Raw genomic sequence first — 23,685 nt, forward strand, 5'->3', positions numbered from 1 at the left:
ACAGAATTGTATTGCAAGTACCGATGCATGACTAAGACATTTAAAAGCATTTCTCCCAAAGGAACAGATTTTAACACAAAGGGGCAGTTTAGAAAATGAAATATTAAAAAAGTATGAGACATCCAGATACTTTCGATGTAGAAACAAAAAAGAATTACATTAGATCACTTCATTGGTGCTGGATAGCCTTTCTTATGGTATACCAAATGGGGTTACTAATTGATCTAAAAAGTGGCAGATCTAGTACTGACCTTAAATCACAAAAAAAGACTCTCCCCGTCATTTTTAAAATGTTAACAGATAGAAATGCACCAAGAGATGTACATGCACTGTTAGACTGTGGGACACAAGTGCATATTATCTCAGTGGTGATTTGTAGATCAGTTGTATAAATTAAAACTGTGGTCTGTATCATTGTTATGACCAGAGGTTAAAACTAAGTTGCAGTGAAATTGTTACAGCCATTTTGTACTCGACAACACCTGTAATGCAACTTAATTCAGACATACATAGAGTAGAGCTGTGTATACAAAATCAAGTGTATTGTCTCTATGTATAGAATAGAGCTGTGCATACAAAATCAAGGGTACTGTCTCTGTATAGAATAGAGCTGTGTATACAAAATCAAGGGTACTGTCTATGTATAGAAAAGAGCTGTGTATACAAAATCAAGGGTACTGTCTCTGCAGTACAACAGAAATCTAAAAAGTCACATGACCTCAATATGTCAGCCGCCAGTGGTGCAACCAGCATTACATTTTGGTTTGATTGAATGAGCACAAAAAGCTTAATATGAAATCTGAAAATAAATTTTAATAGAGAGCGACACGTTTTTAATAGCAAAAAAGTAAAAGCGCAAAATGTATACTGATATTGCCTCCCATGTGCTTTATGGGTTAGGCGGCTACAGTCTCAATCAAGTGCCTGCAAAAACATTTTTACAGTTTTGAGCCATTCGTGCGCTAGGGAGTTTACGGCGAGTGGACCACCTAAGCGGTGGAGAGAGTACCACAGGGGGCAATAAGTCGTCTCTGCCTAAACGAAGAGATCAACCTGCGCCTTCCCCAACCGTTCTCAAATGCGCTCCACCATCTGATGGTGGAGTCACCACTCTGACAGATGTGGGCCGCTCCTAGAGAGGCGGTCTGCTGCCCAATTCACTACTCCTGGAATGTGCGTCGCCCGTAGGGACAGCAGATTCCTATTCCCATATCAACAGCTTGAAAGCTATGCGATGCAACCCCGGGGACCGTATGCCTCCCTGGTGGTTGACATATGCCAACACTGTTCTGCTGTTCATCCGGATCAGCTCACGAGTACCGCTCAGCACTGGGAGAAAGTGGTGGAGAGCGTGGAATACCGCTTGCAACTCCAGCATGTTTATGTGCAGGGATGACCAGCACACCTTACTCCCATTTGCACACCTTTGCGCAGGTGAGAGGGAACCCTCCACCAGCTAGGGCTGCTGAGCACGCGTAAGACACAGTCAGCCGATGGTGTCTGTCGTGTTTGGCATTGAGGTGAAACACATTGAGCCACGCTTGTAGCGGACACATGTGAAGCAGACCCAGCTGAATGGCCGAGACAGCTGCGGCCAACAGACCAGTAGTATTTGGCACAATCTGAGGGTAACATGCGATCCCTGTCGAAACAGGGAGAGGCACCCTTGTATAGCTGCAACGCTGTTGTCCGTACACTGGTGTAAGCCGACTGCATTGTTTATGGTGAGGCCCAGCCTGACCAGATGCTCCGTCACAACCACCATGTGGGCCAGTGCTCCCTCTCATGACTGGGAACAGATCAACCAGTTGTTGAGATAGTTTATTACTTTGATCCCCTGAAGACACAGGGGAGCCAGGATAGCGACCACGCACTTTAAAAAAACATAAGCGGAGCCAGAGAGAGGCCAAATGGCAGCTCAGCAAACTCATATGTGCTTCCTTGAAGGAAAAGTGTAGATACTTTCTGTGCTCTGGATGAGTGGGAACATGAAAGTATGCATCCCTTTGGTTCACCACCATGTTCTTGTCACCCAGATGTGACGATGCGTCAGCATTCGGAACCTCCTTTCTTTTAAGAACTTAGAAGCCTCAGGTCTAAGATGGGGCAAAAGCCGTCGTCTTTCTTGGGCACCAGAGTAGTACCCCTTTCCGTGGGAGATGGGGTCTACAAGACAATTGGCTCGTTTGCATAGCGCGGCAGCCATTTCTTTCTGAAGTACCGAGGCTTGTAGAGGGTCTGTCATGAAAGTCTTTGTGACACCTCGAAAGGGAGGAGGTCCCAAGCGAAACTGAAGCGCATAGCCGTTTTACATGGTGGCGAGCACACAGGAGTCTGAGGTGCAAGAATACCAGTACTGCAGATGTTGTGCCAAAAAGGGGGTCTGAAGCCACCAGCCTTCAGGTGCCCTGCTCGGGCTGCTGAGGCTGGGGCTGAGCAGTTTGGAGTGAGTATTTAAGGCGCTGGCCATGAAAATGCCTCCTCTGATGCTGGTTTGTGGACTGACCATGACCTGCATTCACTCTGCCTGCCGGTTGGACTCAGTTATCTGTTGACGTGCCCTGAAGGCAATGCCTTAGGTCACCCAGCAGAGCTGTGGGGACTGGGACTGAGACTGTTCTGTTCTCGCCAGCAGCTTGACCTACCCCATGCAGAGGCACGGGATGGGAGCAACGCGGCCACCTGACGGGATGTCTTGCATTCCTGGTGGGATCTTTGCAGTATATCCTCCACAGCTGGCCCAAAAGTATGATCTGGGTATATAAGCGTGTCAAGCAGCACGGCCTTATCCGCATCACGGACTGGTTTATGTCAGCCACAGCTGTCTACGAGCCACAACCAGCCTACCCAGGCTCCGGCAGAGGGCTTGACCTTGGAGACCAGAGATCTGCAGCAGCATGCTGGATAGGAGGTGTAGCTCCGTGGCCACAGGCTCAGGGAGCAGGGCCTCGTGCAGTACACCATCCAAATACTCGTTAAGCACATTTGCTGTATTAGTTAAGCTGTATTAGAGTTGCCTGCGTTTCTGCTGCATAGGCTCACTTTAAATGCATCTCCGTCACCCTGCATTGAGGGTTCGGGCATGCACAGTCTCTAGCAAGACTACCCTCTGGTGGGGCCTTAACCAGGGTCGCGATGGTGGAGTCTACCAAGTGAAATCCCGCCAGGCCAAGCTTATCCACGTCTTCCAAGGAAGCCAGCAGTGTGGCCTGCTTTAGCACACTAGGCCCTGAGGCTGGGCGGTACCAATAGGAGCGTACCTCCTCCATAAAATCTGGGAAGGCCGGGAACCGTTGAGGACAAGGAGCCAGCGCCAGTGTCCAGAACATGGACCGGCGAGGTTCTGCCGCTGGCGTCCAGGAGACCTGCAGAAAAGCTGTAGCATGTCCCATGAGTGCCAAGACTGAGCTGGACAGTGGGGTGGTACTGGCCTCTGAGGGGCACTCCCAGAGCCAGGCTCCTCCTCAGCAAGGGTCTCACCCACTTGCATCTCGGAGGAGAAGGAAGCTTTATCACCTGAGACCACTATGGACAGTGTATCCTCCTGCACCAGCTGAGGTGACGCTGCCCACCCCCTGTGCACTCCCTTGGGGGAGGGGGGTATGGCAATTGGGGCTGCAACGGGGCCTGGACCTGTCTAGCCAAGAGCTCCAGGACCTGGGCCATCTGGGCCTTGAGGTACATAATGTCCCTCGCCTGCTTAGAACGCTTCACCCATCTCACTTGTGGAGATGGGGAGCGACTGCAGGCGGCTTGTGCATTGGGAATGTCTGACACAGGGTCCTGGGACAGGTCGTCTGGAGCACCCAGAGCTGCTGACGGTCCAGCCGTGGAGGACGCGGAACTCACCAACCTGGGTCTCTCCAAAGGGGCTTCTTTCAGTTAGGGCTGAAAGGCCTCACAGATACTACATGCCCTATACCTTTCGAGGGTCATGGTGGCATGTGGTACGCCCAAGCACCGTACGCAGAGGGAGTGCTTCTCCTCCTGTGAGATGCTGGAGTTGCAGGCGGTAAAGGGATGGGACCCTGACATGGGCCTGGCTTTGTGCATAGCACTGAGATATTGCTTACACTGCCTTGAACACTGGTTTTAAAGTTTTAATGTATTGTGTACACCCACTAGCATTGCAGCAAGGGTATTAACACTGCGTACACCACGTGCACCATGTATGCTGGGCCCCATGCACACAGAGTATCCTGTTTACACTGGGTACTATGCAGCACTGCGAGCTAAACGCTAGGTTGAGCAATGTCTACGCAACTAGCGCAACATGCACCACGTGCACTGCTTGCACTGTTCATCTCAAGCGCCATGCGTACCACATACCGTACAATTCATGAACTGCGTACCGTGTGTAATCGCACTAGATTGGTAGAGGTATCAGCATGTGTGCACACGTGCACTGTGTGAGCTGAGCACCATGTACACCGAGTACTGAGGGCACTAAGTGCACCATGTACCGTGCAGTGCTCTTGTGCACTACCGCTGAGGTGCTGGGCACCGTGTGCCGCTTATACTAAGCACCTGTGCCCCGAGATAATATATCAAGGGCTATGCGTGCTCCGTTGTACCGCAGCACCGTTGGAGGCCGCTACACAATGTGCCTACCCTAACCACGTGGTCAAGAGATTCACCTGGTCAGCGCGTAGCGTGTACCGGGGGGAACACAGGGCCGGAGCCACGGTGGGCGAGTTTAAGCAGACAATAAAACACGGTAGAAAGATAGTAAAGGGAGAGAGAGTACACCATTTGTTATAAGATCCAACTCACTGAGATGGCGGGTCTACTCGACAGCGAGGATGCGGCAAGGCCTAGTCCCAAGGAGGACACTTGTACTCTGACTGACTGCACAGGCAGTCGCTCACATATGACAGACAGATAAAAGGAGAGGAGCCTACCATGCAAGCAGGGAGGCTGCTGAAAGTCAGAAAGGCAAAATGGACTTGGTCTTTTTAAGTCGTTGATTCCAGGAAAGTGGCAAGCCGGTTTTCAGCACGAATGCATGGGCACTGACTCAAATCGACCTGAGAAGCTCTTTTCTATCAACACGCTCAGCTCAACACTTACCATATGGTCTTGAGAGGGAAAAAGAGGAGGATCTTCCTGTGAATGATGGTTTTATTCCCTCGGTAGGCGGGACCGAGTGCATCGTCACAGGAAGAGGCCTTTCGGCAGCTCTGGTATAGAGAGCTCAGCAATACCTATGAAAGACAGGAATATCCCATACCTAATGTAGTGGTAGTCGTCTTTGAATTAAAAGGGAACAAGACAGACCCTTTGTAACCTGAAAAAAGAAACATTATAACAAGGCTGAGCTCTTTTTTGGTTCGTTTCTTGCTGTGTAGTGTTTATATAATCCTAAAAAAAATCGTGCCTTAAATGGACTCTGTTAAATTACTGCCACAAAAATGTTTATGATGTCCATGATCAAACTTGACCCAAAAACTGCCAATATCTCAAAGGTCTCTATCATCCAGTAACCAAAAATAATGCAAGGTCAAAGTGAAGATTGTTAGATTTTGCCAGAAGAGTAACATCGGAAATAAAACGTTGGCATTTGAAATGGTCTATGAGATATTTTGTCAAGAGGTTATCGTTGAAAGTCCCAATGGATCATCCTATGTATTTAAATACATCATTTAAGGATTGAATTCACCAGGGTTAGTGGATTTGTATGTGGGAATAGTTTAGACAGTTTTCCCAAGGATATGTCACCTTCAGGGAGGACATTAACAGAAACTAACCAAGTTAGGGGGGTGGACCCATTGACTCTTAGAGGAAGATGATGCTGCAAAGGATGTAGAAGGGAATAGGGGGCTGAAAGAAAATATGAGCTATGTATTGAAGCAACAGTTTAACCAGTGAGGTTAACAAAGAGATAAACACACTTTCACACCCTAGCCAAATACCCACCAAAAAGAACTGTCTAGTGATTTTTACAAGTTTCCCCAAAGTAAGTGTAATCCTTTCTTTAAAAAACAAACATCCTTTACGTGGTCTTATTGGGCTTTTATAAGGATGATATTTTAGTAGCAAAGTGGTCAATGAATCTTGATATTCTTGACAATGACTGGAAGAAGATGCCATAGTGATATTAAATGTAAGTTTTCCCTGTAGATTGCCATATATTTTCCAAAAGCTAAATATTGTCACAAGAAACAAGCACCAGGTGGCAGTCAGGACTAAATGAAGACAGGAGATGACCATGCGAAACTCAAAACTACAAGATACATGAGATACAGATACATAATGCACAGCGGCACCACTCAGACTGCTTTCTTACAATATATCTTGGCATTTTGAAAAGATCATTATCCCATATTCAAATAAATTAAAAAGATGTAATGTGAAATCTGTATGACAAGTGCACCCTGCACATCATCAACTTACTACCAAAGCAAAATCACTGGGTGAGATTTATTTATTTTTTGTCAATAATAGTTCACATTAGTTATTCTAGTATCCCTGTTGCAAGTCAGCTTTATGGTTTATGATTATCATAAAGAGTTTAGTTACTCAATGAGATTCATTTTATTGACTGTGCCTTTTGTCCTATAGTTTGCAGCAAAAACCACCAGATTGTATTTAAACAGTACTAAAATGATAATACCAACAAAATCAGCAGAAATCTACACTCACACCACAAGCAACAGATGCATTACCTTGGTATTCTATTACACAATGTGTCACTAGATGCCAGTAGTTAGTAATTTTCTGTGTGACTTTCCAAAAGTCTTACTTGAAGGTGCAGTAGCTATCATGTATACATTAACTCTCCAGATCAAACTTCATCGTGGTATTTCAGTGAACTTCCCTGTTACAGGGAGATACTTTTAATTTAACAGCCACAAGCTATTGAAAACAGAACCTTATTAGCGTGAAAACAAACTTTCCAAACATGGTATATATACATTTTATTATGAAGTTGTGTCTTTGGGATGTGTCCAATGTCTTGTGTCGGGAAATGTGATCGAATAGCACCAAATAACAGACAAACAATGCAGCAGTTCTGCATTCAACGACCAAGTCTATCCCTCAGTGAGTTATTGCAGATACTGACTACAGTATGTTACATGTACATTGACACAGTAGCCTACTGGCTGAAACAAATTGCTTTCAACAGCTCAATACTGAACTTATCAAAAAAGTGTTCCTCTTCTTTACTGATATTAATAAATATATAGATAAAGCACTTATAAAACATAACGAAAACAAATTATTCTAAAACAAATAACAATAATACACAGCCACCTCTTTTTGAGGTGCTTTTGGTAGCAAACCACTGGCGCTCCTTAAGGACCAGCGTCTATAGGGTTGGACTTACAGGCCTGGTGCAGCTTTTTATACACCTGCATTATTAAACTGAATTATTATTTAACTGGAGCACCAATCAAGGTCCACAGTTTCTTCAATTCCCACCACATTCTCACTTGGAAATGAAGCGGTACAAAGAGAACACCATTTACATGTGCAGGGCTTCTGCCCTGTTACAGCCATATATGTCAGTAGTACATTTTAAGATGTTTGAGTATTGATTGATGATTACAACAAATACAAGAGTTTGAGAATAGTAACAGAATGCTTTATTTCTGCAAGCTGTATACCTGCTCTATGAGTGTCATCAAACCTTTATAAATTGTTCTTATCTTCTTTTTGCAAATAAAAACACCCTCCCACTTTAAAAATGTACATTGTCTGTTGATTATTAACACAGTGTTTGTTACATAGCCATTTACTTATTCATAATTAAATACATTTTAAGGCACCATGTAAATTGTAAATAGACCTAGGGTGAATGTGCTCTAGTGGCAGACATGGCAAGCTAGCGGAGAGGTAACGCACTGTAAGAGAGGAGCAGGTCAGAACCACGACTACTTTCCGGTAGCTCTCTTTCCGGAAACAACCCTTCTACTTCGAATGCAGGTGCCCTTCTGAAGTGGTTATTTTGTAGCTGCCATGAGCTCAATTTCCTCGCTTTTAGCCATTAGCCATCATTCGTCTGACAAGTGATGTGGGAAACCGTTGTCTAAATAAATTATTTGGGAGCGTGGCTGGCGGCATTCTCAGCTTGTTTTCTCAAAACAAATGAAGAGATGTCAAAGAATGTGGGTAATGAGTTTTGGAAAACTAAAGTGAGATAACTATGGTTTTAAAGATAATGTCAGAAAAACCATACCTACAACACATGTCCGCTTTGTATTGTTGCTCAATATACCAAATAATGGTCTATTTTTCAACTTTATCAACACCCGACAGTGAACCATCCTGCTCATTGCTTTTTACATGTATTATTATTGTGACTGACCAGCTGCTTATACTCATGATTGACAAACTCAATAGTTACTCACTGAGGCCCACCCTAGACATTCTAGAGCGTCCTTTGCTGAATGAACAACTACTCCACATAAAACTGGGTTCCCACAGCAATGCATCATACCAATGCACAGTGCTGTTCATTTTTGTAAATGTATAGAAATGTCAATTAAGGATTCAGCTTGAAAATCTCAAAAGATGTCTATCACCAGGGAAGATCTTGCACCCTTTAAACCCAAGGCCCTCATTGAAATGTTTTTGATCAGATGGCTTGGGTTATACAATTCCAAAATGTTTGGACAAAAGCATCATTGAATATCATGATACCGGTACTTAATAACTGCAGTCTGCCATCTTCCTATACTTAGAGGACTTGTTGAGGCCCTATATTATACTACTGCCGATCAAACAATCTGATGTTTTAGGTTTGTTGCAGGTACCCAGGACCACAGCAATCAAGGTGGCCTTTAATCCACCAAAATGTAGAATACAGAGGCTCAGAGCTTTGACAATGGTATATCCTTTCTTAAGACATATTGGACCTGGTTTTTTCTAATTAGTGTGTGTGGCAGGCTGGCGAGTGGATAGAGGCCCAGAGACAGACTGCAGTTCAAAAAAATAACTATTTTATTATAAATAAACACAAAATGAAAGGGCACAAGGGCCAAAACAAAGCAATTTAAACACAAAAAAGATAAAAAGCAAAACTTACAAAAATAACAGTTTCCAGGCTGGGCAATGCCTTCACTGGATTCAAAATTTCTAAACAACCCAAAAAAAACCAACCTGCTTCCTCAGCTCCCTCTCTCCCAAATGAGAAGCAGAGGCCTCCTTTTATATCAGGTGGCTGGGCGCTGATTGATCGTTAATCAACCTAATCAACTAATCAACCCCAGCCACCTGAACATAATAAACCCAGGCAGGTAGGGGAAGTTAACCCCATCCCTGCCAATTTCTAAAGAGCAGAGCTTTGCTCTGCCACAGTGTGTCAATTCTACAATTTGACTACAAATGTGGACATGGACCATTTAATTTAAAGGAGTCTTTACAATAAATGCTGATGGAGTTTAATGGAAAATGCATGGGGATTAAACACACTGCATGAAGTTGTTATATAAAGTTTATTTTATATTCTATAAGAAATACCTACTTTAAATTTAAAAGTTTATACATTTAAAATTTGGTTACAGAGTCATACATTTTGCTTTCCATAAAAAACATTTTAAAAGATGGTTTCTGAATGTCAACCACATTTCATTTAAGATGTTTCCACGAACCTGGCCGACGGAAGAGTCCGTCTATTTCTCAGGTTAGAAACAACACAATTTATTTTACGCAACTTTTTGTGGTAGGATCCACTGCCCTGATATCTAGGACATCTGCCGGAAACAAGCCACCCTTTGTGGGAGTCTACAGTCATCTCAGCTGGCCTCACTCTACCGGTAGCTGAAGCCACAGCCTAGCCTTGCTTATTAGGTCTGGTCAGAAGATAGCAGCCTGTTTTGAGGTGATATCAACCCTTATGTTTCCATCTCAGCCAAATATTGTGTGAAAAGAAAAAAACTGGCACGCAGATCCTATTTTTATACAAAATAAGCTGCAGGGTGGGAGCAGCACCTCATGCTTGTGGTGCAGCAGGGGCTCGATTCTCACCACCTGTTACTCCTGGTTATAGGATATTTTTATTATTTGTTAACAGTAGGGTCTTTTTTATAAAGAACAGTTCAACTGTCACTTTCAGCTTCTGTTTTTTTTTTTTTTTTTTTACAGTGAGAAGTTATAAATAATTTTTATCATTATAATAAATTCTTAAAGTAATATTAAAAGCGAAAAGGTGAGCAAAAAAGCCAAACATGTATTTTTGATAAACAAAATAATTACAAAATTGCTTAAAAATGTTTATTATTGTAAAATTCATTTTACAGCACAAATTTGATATTTAATAATTATGGAGAACATATTGGTATCCACGGAATGAAGAAGAAAATGCTGATATTCAAATCTGGAAACTGTGTTGCTTTAAAGAACAATGTTAAATTTAAATGTATTTGGTATAACAGATGTCCTAATAATTCCTAATAATAAATGTAAGAACATGAATCTGTGTCCTTTATTCCCTTTTCCAGATTTCTTTATTATAGCAGTTGTGGTTTACATTCTCTGCCACCAGAGGAGCTGCTGCCCTTTACCTCGCTTGAAAAAACATAACTCTGTTTTAACAAGATGCACTCTAATGGTGACCATGGATACTACACTATTCATGCTTGCTTTATAAAGCTGACAACCTAAAGCTCTTGTTTAGACAGCATCATGTGTGCAATATAAAAAGCATAAATAAACATATGTTAGGATCCGAAGTAGAAATACAGTATAACCCCACCGACTCGAAAATGCCATAAGCCTTAAAACCGATCAGATTAAAAAAAATCAGATTAGGTTATATTTTCATCATCTACAATGAACCCCAAAAAGATTGGGTCATATTTTTGCCCTGGGAGCGTAACATATATACATGCAAAATAACCATGTAAATTCATAATGATCTTTTGTGTTTGGTACATTTGCAGTTAATCATTTTTGACACAGAGATTTTCTTCTTACATTTGGTACTTTAGATTATTATAAGGCTATGGTGTGGCCAAAAGCTATGACTGTTGCATATGCATATCACATGTTATGCTATGAAAAACATTTAAGATTTCAAAAATATTTGATTTACTAAGCTTTATAGAGTAAGTAGCAGGATTCCGAGAAATATAACGTTCATTGTTAACATCCTGGCGTCTTTTTAAATTTATCTTTAAAGTCTCTTTCAAAGCTCTTTTTCAAAATGGCCGCTCTAGTGCACTGATAGCGTAACAATGACTGCCCACGTTTCAAACAGGTAACACAGCAATAACAATTCATGATGTTGTACGGAACAGAAAAGCCAGAGCGCTTTTTTTTTGTTTTTGTTTTTGTTTTTTTTAATTACTCTTCCTGCAGTGATTTAGAGGACAGATCTCAAACCCCAGTGCACTAGAGCAGACCTTTTGAAAACAGACTTTATAATAAGTGTAAAAAGTTGTCAGGATGTTAACAACGAAAATAAAAAGGTACATCATTTAAACAGTTGTAGCAACACATATAACACAATATTTTTCAGAACCCCGCAACTTAGTCTTTAAGCTCCAGTTCAAATATTATAACACTAGCTAAGAGAGAAGATAATACCGTTTGGTGGCTGAGGTATGTGGCCAATTGGGATGTTACCATTTTATATGGACTTCCGAGAGGTGTCTAAGGTATGATTTTTTAAAGCAGGTGCCATCAACCATACTGATATGGATAGTACAGCACAGTAAAAATGACATCATGAATAGGATTTCTCTGTGATGTGTCGTGTGATACAGAAGGTGAAACATGCACTCTGACTGGCTGAAAGATTCTGAGCAGTCTATAAAGTTTGCCACGATTAAAGATTTGAAAAGTGTAGTAAATATCAGTAAAATACATTAAAAAAATAAAACATAAGCATAAGATGTATGGTATTCATTGGAACCGTGGAAAAAGTATGTGACAGCTACAGAATTCCAGATACAAAGATTTGTACGTCAGACCCAATGTATTACCAGTACAAATTTTTAAAACCTACTGACATGACAACTGTAGTTCAGACTCTCCATCTATCTTTACGATGTTCTATATTTCTGAGTTGCATTAAAATTAATATCCAAACACAGTGGAAGGTATTGCACAAAACATGAAAATACATGATTGTTCATTTTTGTGGCCTGATGCCTTTTTCATGCCAGTTACAGTATGTCATTTTAAATCTACCGACTTGATTTGAACCTGTTAGCGTTACCAGTTTTGCAGGGTTGTTTTTTTTTGGATCTCTGTAACAGAGATCGAACGATTCATGATGTTAGATATCCCTCCCGACCTGTCAGGGCACCATGTAAAAGGAACAGAGTACCCTTAACTAAATGGCACGACAATTTATTCCTTAAGGTAGGTGGAAGTCAGTCATTTAGGAAGGGGACTGAGCTACGGCACCCAAGATCAATGACTCGGACAGGAGACGGCATCCGAGGATTGGAGAAGCGGATGCGCTCGTTAACCTAGGGGTCATGAGCGAGGGTATAAATAGGGGCCATAGTGAAAGTGATTTTTTCCTTTGTATATGATTAGCAACAACCAAGAAGGAGTCCCCATTATTTGTGAAAGAAACCGTGAGTATTTGTTAGTTTGTCTTGTAACGCTGTTTGTTTGTATTGTCTGTTTCAAGATTACTAACACAATCCGGAGCTGCAGCCACAGGTCAGAAACAAACCTGGATATCACCACTCACTTTTCACTGAGAAACTGTCTATGCACCACGAACACTTAATTCATGCACTGTAGGAACTGTGTCTGTGTTTTGTGTTGGTGAGAAAAGACTGGATCTTTGGTTTCGGGTCAAACCCGTTGGATTAACAAAGAAAAGTGATAAACGCCGCTGTACCATTTCAATCATTACTATTGTTTACTGGTTTTGCCATAAAGTTCTGGACATTATAAATCATTTAATAAACACCCTTGCACCTGTAAATCATTCGTCTGTGTGATTAATCCACTCTGCACTGCACTCACCTGCACATACTCATCACTTTGCCACAGTCTCACATTCAGTTTGTTTTAAACTTGGATTCAGGTAAAAATACACACAGATTAATTCATTAGCAATGTACAATATAAAACGAACAAACATTATTACCAAACTGAATTCTGTTTATTATAGTTTAAATATGGCTGAAAGGGTGTTGCTTACTTCTTGAACTCTATTCAGCCTTTCTGGCCCTCCCTATTGGTTAAAGTCTCTAGAGCAATCTGTTTACTTGCTTTAGCCAATATGATATGATTCATACATATTTTTCCAGACATACAATGATAAGCCTCTTATAAAGTTTAGGCAAACCTACAAACCTAGTGTTCCATAGCAGATGATCTTTGAGGCACGACTTTTGTTTTCAAGGAGACAAAGTAAGTTTTGAGCTTTGAACAGGCCAGTCATATTTAATAAATGTCCTTAAGTATCCGTATGTGTCTTTACTCTTTTGTTCAAGACCCCAAATGTTTCAACACAGAAGCTCAGTCCTTATGCTTTTGGTAATTTCATCTTCTTCCAAAGCCACTGGACCCCGAATGTTTTTAGACAGACTGTCTTTGTATGAGTTATATCTGAGTTTGTCAAACTGCATGGAATTGCAATGCTATACTAACACAAGCTGATTATCAAGACATAATAGATTCTCATGCAGACATAAAACTGGAAATTACCAAAATTAGTTGCCCTTGCCTTTTGAACTAGCTGTACTAGTTATTTATTTGTAGATATTTATGTTTTAAATAAAAGCATTGTATGTATAATCCTTGTGATTTCCACTGGGTAGCAGATATAAACAAAGTGATTCCCACATTTTTTTTGGTAGGCCTCTAGTTTCAGCAAGTGCAATTGTCAGTGTATATTCTTGACTACGTTTCTTAATAGTTTTATCCATTGTGCTGTTTTCCAGCCTGATTTGCTTTATTAAGAGTTACGATGCTCCAACATAAGTGAATGATGCCAAATACTTTTCCGGTGTACTTTATTATTTCTATTCATATTTAACAAACAGTGAGAAGTGACATTACGACTGAAAAGGTTTCTTTATCTGTTCTGAATTTACATTTCATTTTGGAGAGTTGGGTTTTAAAAAGCAAAACACTCGACACAGAGCACCTGTTCTGACTATACCGTTAACTCTCAATAAAAATATGCTTTTGAAGACCCTGAAACCGTAGCCCTGTCTGGCGCGCATGCTGACAGTACAATGCAGTTTAAACTTGAACTGTGGTCAGCATGCGGTTCCGTGGATTTATGGTTCATTCCACCTATATAGATTTTGTATTTTCTTATTCAAATCTTCCGTTTGTGGCTATGTAAGCACAAACAGAAGAAACTGGGGCTGCCGGTTTTGGTTCCCCTTCCTGCTGTGGTTCATTTTTCTAACTGATGACCATTAATGTTTGGGACAGCGCTTCTTAATGGCATCTTTATCGTATATCCATGGTTGTAGGTTCAATTGATCATACTGAATGAAAAAAATTGATATGTGGAAAGGAGTAATTGAGCCAAATAAATTATTAACACCGAAAACTAATGTGTTTAAATATAATAATACCAAAAAAAGAAAAAAAGTTGTACTCTTACACAGAACACATTATCAATTTGTTATATCCTCTGCAGTGAGATAATTGCAGGACCCCATTTTTAACCAAAGGCTAAGGAGGAATAATGTAAACGGTATAACCCAGGAAACAGCAATATATTTACCACTCCTTTATGCAGCTACACATGTTCAAGCATTGCCTTCAAGAAAAGGTGTTTTTTGTGAGTAAAAAGATAGTGTGTGCCAAGAAGAATCAGAACCTAAAAAAAATAAATAAAAACATTCTGAAATTGAACTTTTCTTTACACTTTATAAGAACTCCCTCACACTTTCTTGCTCCTTTTGACTGTTATTCAGAAGTTATCAAAGTTTGTATGTATCCCCCCAATTCCAAAGAAAATTAAAGTTGAGTGCTAACATTTGGTAATTATATATAGAGAGGATACTGAATGGTTATTTGTGGTATAAGTTTTATTTTTGTAGCAGGATGATGTCTCAATAAAACACAAGCCCAGAGAGGGATGAGTTGTTTATGTAAGGACACCCACCTAAGGCCAATAATAACCATATACCATGAATAGTAATTTGGTATTCTGTTTATACTCCATATATATATATATATATAATAAAAATAGCAATAAAATGTGTACATTCTTTATATTACAGTAAATCAGTTCATTCAGGGATTATTTTACTCACAGATCTTTGCTTTCATTTCAAGACTGCTTCGAAGCGGATTCATTTCAAACCATGTGGCCTCTTCACAACCTCTTCACATGACCTCTTCACAACCATCTTTTTAGATAGAACCTTGAGCTCAGTCTGTCAATTTACAGCCTCTCTGTTGTTTCCTACAGTTACCAGTGTTAATGAAAGAGCTATAGGCTACTCAGAGAAGTCACTGCCATTTCTTAACTAAACTCATTCTCAAGGAAATCGGAGTCTGAATCAAAACAACAATAGACATTTGAAATGATTTCAGACATTTTAAAGTTGTTATAAAACATGTATCAGTGACAGTATTATTTGAACAACTAAGGTGCACCTCCATCCTGTATGTCAGCAGCACACCACTGGACTGGAATGTAAGCAAAGACACATTCAAAACTAGTTCCAATAACCACTTATGCTATCCCACGAAGTGGAATAACAAAAATGTATAAATACCATTAGCTTCCCCATGTGAATAATCAAAGAATCATATCGAGCATCTGGAAGTCTATTTCTAGGAAATGATACAATCAAACAGTTCAATTGTTTTCTTCAAGCGGGAGCTACAAGTGCCAATTTTAAATAAAAATGTAAATACCTATTTAGCAGCCATTTTGTGAATAAGGAAAAAGAAAACCTAAAGTCGGATGTGATGTCTCAAAGACACTTCTTGTGCAATGGTCTAATAATGCACAAGATGGCACTCACACAGCAAATTATCCTTTTTGAAAGATCCCACTATCAGCTCAATTCAGTTCCATTAAGTTTTATGTTTTTTTTTTCCCAATTAGTCAAAGGGTTTATTTGTCCCTTCTGCTTTGTAATTTCAATTTCTCGGTCTGCTGAATTGAAGTGCATTAACAAGGGATATTAGACATGATTATGGGAATATCAGTGAACTATGTGTAACTGTCAATGCACCTTTTCTGTAAAATTACCAATTGAGACACCCTTACAAGAAAGCTGCATTCTAATAGTTTAGGAAGCACATTAATATATAGTAGAAGGACATGTGGAATAAAGGTGTGTTATTTAATACAAAAGTGTTCATAATACAATTACTATATGACGTAATTTGATCAGGAAATTAAACCAGTCAATCAAGATAAAGACATTTTTATATATTACAACTCGATCACCAAAAGTCTGCCTTGTGTGCGTCAGTTCAGAATAATTTGTTGCAAGTAGATCTGGAGCACTATTTCAATAATAACAGTACTATAGGGAATCAGGTTCTATTAATGTATATAGTTATTGGCTTAACTGTATCGATTTATTAAGCAAATGATAGTTTTGCTATAAAATACATTTTTGTACATTAAAGTTTGCAACAAATGGCAAAAGAAGACAGCAGACAGCAGTGCTGATGAATGCAGAGGGTAATAGTTTCATTTTGTAGTTCTTTAGACCAGTATTAAAGTAAAATAATAAAAAAATAAAACAATAAACCATGTGTCCTGCCATCTATATCAGCGAAAGTAGCAATTTACTGTCACCAAGAATGTCTGTCCAAGAATGTGATGCTTTAATTATAATACAGTGATTAATGTACAAAGAGACCTTGTTCAGGTTCTACCCATGAATATCGCAATATATATATATATATATCTATATAGTATATATATATATATATATATATATATATATATATATATATATATATATATACTATAGTGTACTGAGTATTCAAGTATCTACAAAATGTAACTCATAAAAAAATCTAAACAACATGCTGTAGCACTAAAACACCATTTAGTATAAAATGTAAAGATTTCTAGCAGTTAACTAACTTCAAAGTTTAGGAACAAGCTATTTGAACAAATGTAACTTTTTAATACTCACCACTAGTTCCTGTGGTGTGACAACCATTCAGTTTTACATTACACCCCTTATATAGTAGGAACTTCAGATATTAAGACAAAGCAGACAACGGGTACACATTTTATTACAGAAGACAGACGTATACCACAGGGGTTCCAGGGCCACATGCGATTTGTGAATAAATCCCTGGTGTTCATTGAAAAACTACCCAAATCAGGCTACAGCATTGCAATGTAATGGCAGACTACTTATAACACAGCATAGCAAGTACCAGCAAACAGGATCTGTGCCAAGCTGCTATTCATCCATTTATTATAAAAGATAATAAAATATTGCTCCTGCTAAAATGTATCACTGATAGAATGCACCAACAGCTATGGCCAAACGTTTTTCCTCACCCTATAGAATTAACAAATTGTGCTTCTTACAGTTGAATGAAACCTACTGAATAATGTTACGTTAACATACTGAATTACATACTGCTCTGTAGTTTTCCATATACTTAATGAAAAACTGACAAAAATGGAAAAATGTGGCATTTTGAAATCTAGAATGAAATACTGTACTACTATTATGGCTTCCGGTAGACACTTGCGGTATCATTTTGTAGTTTCTTTGATTACAAGACCAATATTATGTTCGCATAGCTGTTTTTGAATTATGACTCAATCCTAAAATTCTAGGTGATGCATTATTTGTTTGTTTTTGTAAGCTAAATCTTTTAGCTTATCTCTAAACTTAAAGGTGTTCATGGGTTAAACTTTCTTCAAAGCTAAACTGGAACAATAGAAAACTGTAACAGTCCACCGTACATGTATAAATAAAATAGCTCATAATTAGTATATATTTCACAGATCACTAGACTGCTGTGTAAAAACATAATTGCATGCTGTAAAGGAGAGAGTTCAATGATAGCACAGTGTGTGCTAACTAACTGTTCTAATAAAGATGTGTTGGTATGGGTTTTTGAGAAACATTCTCTTCCATACATGAAAATAAAACCCCTCCAAATCAAACAAAGCATAATACTACCGTTGTTATCAGTGAAATTCAATCAATAGAAAAAAAAAAACCTTGTGCGTTAAAATGGATGATTCATTTCACCTTAACTTTTCTTACGTCAAGAGAGATGAAACCATAGCAACCAACTGCATTTCCTCTATCATATTACATCGACACAGCTGTGGCATTTTGGGATATTTTATGTTGTGCTTAAAATGGCAGCCTCAAATATTTCACCTGTATGTATGTCAACTGCAGCTTTGACTGGATACAGATGATCCTACTGAGGCTGTCAAACTGGCTAAAACAATCAAATGTTTCCCTGCCCTGAAATATATTATCTCTAAATAATATCCTATCAACTGCTCTTATTACAGTTATTTTCCAATTCTGCCCTGCCTTCCACGTTAAAGTTAATTCAATTAAAAGATTGAAAGTGGTTCAACATTTACAAAGGATCATTAAATGCATCATTGATAATGAGCAGCAGGTATGTTAATGAGCAGCAGGTATGTTTATCAGTTACATTAGGTATTGGATAAATAATAACACAAAATGTTCCTCTGCAGGTTAAAAGTCAAAGTTAATTTATCATGCATATGCAGACTCTTTTTTATGTGATCAATATACGTCATACAATACACAACATGAGTCTAGTGCAATTCACGAAATACACAACAATAAGCAAAATGAAGTGTGCTTATAGTAATAGTAAACCATACACAGTTACATAGATATGGAAAGACAATAGTTTGTATTCTCTAACAGACTAAATATAAGACACTTTCCTGGTAAGGGAATATATGAATATTAATAACATATTCTAAAAGAGAATTTTCTGAACGAGTTATAGAGTGACTATAAAAAAAAAAAAAATTAAAATACTATTAAGGCAATTTAAAAAAGATATAAAATGGCATACAATTTTTACTGATTTGAAATGCACTACACCACGCTTTGGTAAACACTTAAATTAATTAGTATTTTGTAGGGCTTTATTGGCTGCACTGAATTTTTTTCTATGAAGCCGATTTCTTCTCTAACAAATATTCAAAACGCCTCAGGCAATTATTATCTTAAGCTACATTTGCAATCTGAGTCACCCTAATAAAGAAATTAGTCTCCCTGCTAAATCCAAGATACTAACCATAACAGTTTAGATACAGTTATGCAATGATTGTGGATGAAAGAATTGGGAGTTAAATTACAGCAGCTTAACGTTAGGTTACGAATGTAACCCTGGTTCCTTTGAAAGAGGAGACGACCACCAACAATACTTTTAGGACATGCCTGCCACAGGTCAGGTATTCACTCCAGGGAGTGACATCTTCGGTCCTGCCTCCCGAGGGAACAAAAAGTCACTCAATGGAGCTCACTTCTTCTTTTGCATCGGACCCGTGAAAGCGACCGAAGCGACCTTGCAGGTTGATGGTCATCTTCTCTTTCAGGGAACCAGGGTTACAGCCATAACCTAATGTTCCCTTTCAATTTGAAGACGACCCACCAACAATTCTTTTGGGAAAAGTATACCAAAAGCCATAGTAAGGGAGCGTGAGTGGAGACAGCAGAGGTACGTCCCAAGACCTCAAAACCACGGTTAGCAGTGCAAGCGTGCAACCTCACGGACCCTTGTGCATAATGAAGGCATAGAGGGATCTACCACATTAAGTCGGTAGAACCTGGTGAATGTATGAAAGGTAGCCCAACTAGCCACAGTACATATGTTGGACAATGAGGCTCCTCTAAAGATGGCCATGATGTAGCCACTTCTCTGGTAGAGTGCACGGCCATCCACCCAGGTGGGGGTAGGCCTTTATTAGTATATACAGTTGAAACTGTGTCCACAATCCAGTAAGACAGCTACTATTTTGAGTGGGCCTGACCCAGGGTCCTTATATCATGACAGACGAAGAGCTGGTCAGACTGATGCAGAGCTCTCGTCCTGTCAACATAACACCTCAATTCCCGAACCGGGCAGAGGGAGTTTAGTCTCTGATCCTCATCCAAAGAAAAGGTGTGGGGATGGAAAGTCTCTAGCTCCACTGACTGATTCAAGTGGAAAGCCGTAACCACCTTAGGAAGGAATGCAAAGTTTGTACATAATGACACCGTTTCCGTCATCCTAGACGTGCATACAGGAGCTGTGCACAGATAGAGCCTGTATCTCACTGACTCAGGTGATAGCTAACAAAAAGGCTGCCTTCATAGAGAGGTATTTCATCTCTATGTGATATATAGACTCAAACAGGGCCTGAATGAGAGTCTCCAGTATAACATCTAGACTTCACTCGGGGAGGACGTCCCTTCTAGGTGGACGTAATAGTCGAGTGCCATTCAGGAAATGGGAGCCTGGGGACATTGAGTCAACAGGGACATGGCATGCAGATATGGCTGCCAGGTACACTTTCAGCATAGAGGGGGATACCTGCTTCCAGCAGTTCTTGCAGGAATTGCAGATATGGTCATGACCCTAGGTAAGACACCAACCTTGAAAATATCTCTATTTCTAGGTGTACAACAGCCTTGTGGAGGAGGCCCTAGTGTTCTGCAGTGTACCTACATCCATGTCTGTGAGCCCTAAAGTGGACAAACGGTCCCGTTCAGGGGCCAAACCCATAACGTTCCCATTCTGATGGATGAGGACCCTCCCTCAAGAGGAGTTCCGCCGCCCAGTTCACTACTCTGGGAAGATGAACAGCCTGGAGGGATAACAGGTTCTGTTGTGCCCAAGTCAATAGTTGGATGGCTATGCGATGTAACCCCAGGGACCAAAGTCCTCCCTGGCAGTTGACATACGCCACTACCAGCATGTTGCCTGTCCGGACCAGGAGAAAATGCTGGAGAGCAAGGTGAACTGTTTGCCATTCCAGTGCATTTATATGCACATATGTCCAACGGGCCGACCAGGACCCACAGACTACTCTGTAGGCCCAGACTGCTCCCCAACCTAAGTTGGATGCATCTATCGTCACCACCTGATGGCTGTGGATTACCCCAATACTTACACCTTTGCACAGTTAAGAGGCTTGCCTCCACCAGTGCAGGGCTTCCCAACATGCGCAAGACACAGTCAGCTCAACGGTGTCACATTTGGGATGTAGGCAGAAGGCATTGAGTCACGCCTGAAGCGGGCACATATGGAGTAATCCCAGCTGGAGGGCTGATGAGGCTGCGGCCATCTGATCAAGCAACTTTTAAAACAACACCAGAGGTACTATCGATCCCTGTTGAAACTGACAGGTAGGCTTGCATTGCAAGGGAGTCCCAAGTAAACCGTACTTGCACCGGTACTAATTGGCTTTTGGCATCGTTCGAGTGCGAGACCCAGCCTCAACAAATGCCCCGTTCACGATCGTCGTGTAGGCCACTGCTCCTTCCTGAGACTGGGAACAGATCAACCAGTCATCCAGGTAGTTTATCACCCTGATCCCTTGCAGCTGCAAGGGGTCCAGGATGGCAACCACGCACTTTGAGAACGTGCAGTGGGCTAAGGAGAGGCCGAATGGCAGCATGGAAAACTCGAAGATGGTTCCCTGAAAGGCAAAGTGGAGATATTTCTTTTGTGTGGGATGAATATGGATGTGAAAATACGCGTCCTTTAAGTCCACGGTGGTAAACTAGTTGCCTGGCCAGACAGATTGAAGAATGTGATGGTGTGTGACCATCTGGAGCTTCCTGTCCTTCAAGAAACAGTTGAAGTGTCTCAGGTCCAGGATGGGGGTGAAGACACCAGAAAGTACCTCGAGTAGAACCCCTTCTCTTGGAAGATACTAGGTGCATCTCTGAAGCCAACAGTTCAGGGAGGGGAGTCGACTGCAGTATGCCATCCAGGTAAGCCATAAGGAGGCCTGCCGTGTTAGCCAGGCTTCCACCGCATAGGCCTTTTTTAAATGGGCCTCTGTTACTCTACATTGACCATTAGGGCATGCAGGGTCCTTAAGTAAACCCCCTATTGGAGGGTCTTGCACCAGGGCTTCGACAGTCGAGTTGACTGGTGTGAATTCTGCCAAACCCAGCTCCCCTGTGCCCTCTAAAGAAGCCAGAGAGGTTGTTGTTTTCACCACAGTCAGCGTTGAGGCTGGGTGGTTCCAAGAGGAAAGTACCTCTTCCAAGAAATCAGGGAACACTGGGGAGGGCTGAAGACAAGGCACTGAAGTCTGCATCCTGAAGACAGACCAGAGTGGTTTGGGCACAATACAGTTGCTGTCCATTGTACCTGGAGGAACTTGGAGGTTGCCTCGGAGCTGGGAGATTGCGTCCTGGTCTTCCTCAGCCACAGCCAAGTCTAGCTCTGAAACATCCCAGCCGGTAAGTCAGGTGCTAGCAGTGGAGCTGGGGCAGAAGCAGGGGGTTGGGCCTTCTGCTTGGCCAAATACTCCAGGACTTGAGCCATTTAGTCCTTCAAGTCGGAGAGGTCCTATGCCTGCTTTGACTATTTTGCCCACTTAGCACTCTGCGCAGGAGACTTAGAGTGACTGCGAGCAAGAGGCTGAGTGCAGGGAATGCTCTGAAAGGGGATTAGGTGGAGGATGGCTCAGCTGAGCTAACTGGAGAAACGGCATCGGTGAACCTGGCAACTTAACCTGCTGCACAGATCTCGCAAAAAATTGCATCTCCCAAGGCAGAGGAGGATTGCTGCATGCCCAGGCACAGGACACAGAGGTGGTGCTTGTCCTCTGGAGGAAGCTTCCCTCCACAGGACGTGCAAGCATGAAACTTAGGCATGCTTGCCGTCAAGGTCATACCAAGGCACAAGTGAGCGAGAAAATCACAGATAGCGTCCAGAAACGGAAGCACCGAGGCACTGAGGCTGGCAAAGCATCAAGGGTACCGAAGGTATCAGTGGTCTGAGACTCTGAAGCACAAGGGTGCAAAGCACCAGGGGGCATTAACAAGTGGAGCACTGAGGCACTAAGATGCTGAAGCAACTAGGCCACCAAGGCTCTGAGGCACCGAAGTGCTGAAGCACAGAGGTTCTGAAAGGTGCTGAAGCACTGAGGAGCATCTAAGTAGTGGAGTACCAAGGCACCGCATACACTGAGGCTCTGAGGGTGACAAGCACTGAGGGGCGATGAGTACCAAGTGCGTCTAAACTCTGGAGCGCCGAAGAACCAAGGGCACTAAGGACAGATGCCTAGCCTTAACTGTGTGCAGTCACACAACCCGGGGTACCACGTATCATATGCCAGGTTGAATACACAAGCTCCAGTGGCTGCAGTTAGGCAACAGGAGAGCAGTGCAGAGAGCATGCATTCACACAACCTGAGTAGCATGCAGCATACACCAGAGTGGAACACAGGCTCAAAGAACTGTGGTAGACGTGGGCTGAACTGCTAAGAGACAGTTAAGAAATAAAAAGAAGATAATCCAGTGGGTTTTTTTAAAGCTCTATCGCACAAAGGTGGGCAGGCCGAGACAGCCAGCGGAGTCAACTCAGTAGCGGGATGTGACAGAGCAGGGCCCCGGAGGAGGAATTCACACATCTTGTCTTTTGTTTTGTTTTTGCAAATAACTAAACAATTATAGCGAAACAATTATAGCTCAGTTCACAGAAGCTGAGTTACTGATTCCAGGGAAGTGGAAAGCCGGCTTCCAGCAATATTTTCTTAAAAATAAAGCAGAGAAACTCCAGTAAACTCGAGTGAGAGCTCTTTCATACAGA

The sequence above is a fragment of the Polyodon spathula genome, chromosome 2, assembly GCF_017654505.1.
Source record: "Polyodon spathula isolate WHYD16114869_AA chromosome 2, ASM1765450v1, whole genome shotgun sequence".
In the NCBI taxonomy this organism is placed as follows: domain Eukaryota; kingdom Metazoa; phylum Chordata; class Actinopteri; order Acipenseriformes; family Polyodontidae; genus Polyodon; species Polyodon spathula.